We start from the raw sequence: 5,000 nt of genomic DNA, 5'->3' as shown, positions 1-5,000 counted from the left end.
TATATATATATATATATATATATATATTATATCAACTAAGGAGAATTAGGAATGCTATATTATAATCGTAAAATAAGTAGCATACCAATCCAGAGGGGAAAGCAGTTAAATCTCCTACCATTGAAACACTACGTTCTTCAATAAAGGAAGCATTGGATGACGTAATCATACGCGTGTGCGCGAGCGCGTGTCTTTTATCGTTTATCTTTTACTCGTTTCATTCATTAAACTGCGGCCATGCCGGGGCACTGCTTGGAGAATTTTAGTCGAACGAATCGACACGCCAGCTTATTATTTTTTAAGTTTCGTACTTATTCTTTCGTTCTCTTTTGCCCAGCCGCTAATAAAGAGACGGTAGTGGGGGTCAAACACATACAAGGACACACACACACACACATATATGTGTGTATATATATATATATATATATATATATATATATATATACGACAGGATTCTTTCAGTTTCCATCTACCAAATTCATTCAAAAGGCCTCGGTCCGAGGCTACAATAGAAAACATTCGAGAAGGTGTCACGCAGTGGGACGGAACGCGAAACCATGTTGTTATGAAACAAACTTCGTACCACACAGCCACACCTGCACTTATGAGTTAGTTAGTTTTTGGTGTAAAAAGAGAAGGAAGAGTGCTCAATACATGTAATAGAGTTTCTCGCTATATGCAATCAGCCATGGGAAGAGGGGAAATCTATGCGTAGCATGGAAGATGATAAGTTAAATAAGCTTCAAACACAAGACGAAAATCTGAATTTTTGAAAAATTTATGGGGCGTTTTATATTATCTATCAGTGGTTTAGGGATTAATATCATGTAATAATAAATAATACCTCAATATAAAACACCAGAGATTGACGAGAAGCCTTGGGGTAAATGATGTAAAATGTTGCAGTCTCTCTAATTTCACTTCTGTCAATTTTCCATGAAGCAGGACTCTGTCCGAAACGTCGAATTTTACCGCTCCCCACGGAAGTGCTTTTTTATGTCAATTACATTATATATATATATATATATACATATATATATATATATATATATATATATATATATATATATATATATATATATACCACAGAATCACTATGTGACTGACTTTTAAATTCCACCGATGTCTAGTCAAACACTAATGAAGCAAAAGACATTGGCAGCACAGACGTGTTGCACTGACTTTAGTTTCTTCGCTGTATTGCAAGCTATATTGGACGCAACTTCGAAGTCACAGTCACTCTCTGTAATTCTGTTTAGTAAGATACTTTATTCTGGTGCTGAGTCATTTTGCTTTATTCTTTGTCTTTTTCTGTTTAACGTTCTTTGCAATTTCAGATTTCCTTTAAGCACACACAACACCAAATAAGTTTTTGCATGTATGTGTGTTTGTTGTTGTTGCTGGAGTTGTTGTTGGAGTTGTTGTTGTTGTTGTTGTTGTTGTTGGTGGTGGTGGTGGTGGTGGTGGTGGTGGTGGTGGTGGTGGTGGTATTGGTGGTGGTGTGTGTATGTGTGTGCATTTTGTAGAACCAAGAGTAAAATATGCGGCATGCAAAGTAACGAATTTTTTTTTTAAATTTGAGATATTTTCACATATACCAAAGATGTTAGCGCCTTCATTGCATAAAAAAAAATAATTTACATAATACACATTGAATTGAGAGTAGCAAGTTATATACGTTTCTTTGTTTTGTTTTGTTTTTTCAATTTATTTATTTATTTATTCATTGACACTAAAATTCTTACCATAGTATATAGTCTTATAATTTAAACATCAGCAGGAAACAGTTTCGGTACTTGAAATCTAATCTATATTACTGGCCCTTTAAGCATATGATAAGATATGAATTTCCATAGAAGTGGTAGTCGTAGAAATACTTCACTGTCTTGTTGCTCACATTTCTAAGTTAAGGGTAAAAATAAAGCAACCCTGCAAGACACAACTGATCTCCTTACACACAGAAGCACACAATAACAGCAATCAAATAATGAAGCGGACTGCACAATAAACATCAGCAATCTGACTGTCGCCTGTCCTCTTGACAAGAGATGCCAGTTAGTCTTTTACACCTAACAGGCCAATTCGTATAAGCCCGAGTTGCTGGATAATTTTTTGTTACTTTAAGAATATTATAAAGCGGAAACTTTCCATAGATTGGAATTTAAATCCTAATCTCTTTAGAAATTTATTGTTTCAAAAAAAAAACATTGAATTTGAATTACTTTTGATTTCTATGATTATAGATAACATCTCAGGGTGTAACTTCTGAGCCCGAGTCAGGCGCGTGTGAACGATGTCGAGAGACCGTCTGCTACGAATGATATTTTTTGACACAAGACACCTCTAAGATGCTGAACGAAAATAAATGAACTGTGGCCAGGCTCAATAAAAGAAACCCGAGTTATTGGCTGCAATTACATACTTGAAGTCAGTGTTGGCAAAAACTAAATCAGCTTGCAAATACACGCTTTCTTAACTAAATTTACACTCGGAGTTGCCACTGATATATATTGAAGTCTTCACTGGTACATTCTACCAATATTCCTTTTTATTATGAGTGGCTATGGCTTCTACCTTATTGTGAGTTCTTATTTCTTTGTCCTCGGGATTATCCTTCCGATGGATTTCATTATGGAGTGTCCTAGCAACAACGTCACGTCTCATCGGCAGATAATACTCTGATGACATGTTCGGACAACAGCTTATGATGTGGATGATATCTTTAGTGTGAACTCCACAGAGTCTGCATCGGTTGTCACATTTTACGGCTTTTCCTGTATCTCTATCCCTTATGTGTGTATCTATTTATGCATGTATATATGACTATGTATGTAACAATCGAGAAGGTGAATGACAATGACCTTTTCGTGTGCACAGTCTGTGATAGACCATGACTGTCTTTGTCTGGCCTCAAATCTCATCTGCGAACGCATGGAAAACGAACCTCCACCAACTATTCTGCCTCTATGTCTATGCACACCTTTGAATGCAGTGTATGCCAGAAGGTTTGCAAATCCAACGGAGGCCTCAAAAGACATTTTAAGATCCATAAAGAGCAGAACTTATCTGCAGCTTTTGGTGGTCCAAATCGGAGGTGCAATCTATGTGGGTGTCTTTTCAGAACATTGTCTGGTTTAAAAAACCACATCAGATGCTATGACGGCGATAAGGTGTAGGTACAGGAGGTGGTCAAACTCTGCATAAAGAGTAGACAACCACCACCATGTATACAAATACACACAAATATGTATATGCATGTGTGTATGTATATATATATATATATATATATATATATATATGCGAGTAAAAATAAATACAAAAAAGGTGGGTTTTTTGTATGATTGTGTATAGAGGAATATATTATTTTGTTTAAAAGAGTTCCAACACTGTCTGTTTTTTATGTTTTATTTATATTCCTGCAGAACCAATGTGGGGTATAGAATATGGAATATACAATATATAATATAATATACAATATATAATATAAAATAAGATAAAATAAAAATGGATGGCACCATGAAAGAAAGTATTGAATGTAGATGAAATATTGAGTGTTCAATATAAAGGATCAAATATATAAATATAAGTATATAAAGGCGACTCGAGTTTCAGGGCTATTTCCCTTCGTCATGGCCGGTATGACAGACTTTAACAGACTATATATATATATATATATATATATATATATATATATATATATATATATATATATATATATATATATATATATATATATATGTTTGTATGTATGTATATAGTCTAAAGATGAGATCCGGAGATTCTCAGTATAGAAACCACTTAGTAGTACTCAAATGATTTAAACTTAGACTCCGGTGTCTTTACAGGGGATCACACCTTTCTTCCCTCACTTTAACCTTCTTCTATCGATTGTACTCTGTGTAAGTTGGATCTATTAATATAAACATCTATATATTTATACTTAAATATTCATCGTCTGAAAGTCTCTATTTTTAGCATTCTCTCGTTTTGCATGTTTACATATAGGCATATTTTGTATTTAATACCCGAACTGTTTTTATTTAATATATCTAATTTGTTTATCCGCATAATTTCCGCTATATTTTGTGTGTGTGTGCGTGTATACTACGTATTAGTGTATATACTTTTGTAAGTAACACTTTTTAGCGTTTGAAGCCGTTGAATTTGCGCCATTTTATAAAATTTATTTTCTAAATCATTCGACACGAGCCAGAGTCGTTCTGTTTATTTCTTAAATATATAAACACATGCATGTATATATGCATTCATATATATACTGTTTGCATATATGTAGATATATACTTCTCTTTTACTTATGAAAGGTGAATGAATTATGAGACTGTGTTTTTAAACCTGAAGCCACAATGACCTACATGGCTGACGTTGGAGTCAAGGAGAAATTAGTAAGTACTGAGTCACGATGCGGAAAGAAAATGTTGTCATGGATATCGCTGAGGTGAATCGAGAGAAGAACTTAGAGTGAAGACCGAGTCCTTTATGAGTATCAAATAAAATTGTGTATGATTGAATCTGGTTTGATTGGACGGGAACTGCAAGAAATATATAAAGAAAATGCAGAAAATCGTATAATGAATTGAGCCAAACCAAACAATGTTCCTGGTTGGGTGATACGGTTGTCTGTTGACAAGATCACTTTTATTTTCACTTGACAACTGATAAAGCCCTGCAGCTCAAGAAATCTATAGAACATAAATACGCGCGCGTTTGTGTGTGAGTGTGTGTGAGAGAGAGAGAGAGAGAGAGAGAGAGTCAGAGAGGATGCTATACGCATGTGTCTGTGTATTTGTGAGTGTGTGAGTATGTGTGTGCGTGTACAAATTTAAAGAACAGATATACTGGTGTGGTGGCCAGATCTTTGGTTAATATAGATAGATAGATAGATAGATAGATAGATAGATAGATAGATAGATAGATAGATAGATAGATAGATAGATAGATAGATAGACAGAATGAGACATGGAGACGATTAGTTAAGGAAG

The sequence above is a fragment of the Octopus bimaculoides genome, chromosome 3, assembly GCF_046866305.1.
Source record: "Octopus bimaculoides isolate indiv1 chromosome 3, ASM4686630v1, whole genome shotgun sequence".
NCBI classification, from domain to species: domain Eukaryota; kingdom Metazoa; phylum Mollusca; class Cephalopoda; order Octopoda; family Octopodidae; genus Octopus; species Octopus bimaculoides.
The sequence above is the reverse complement of the archived record's forward strand: the minus strand, read 5'-3'. Positions refer to the sequence as shown.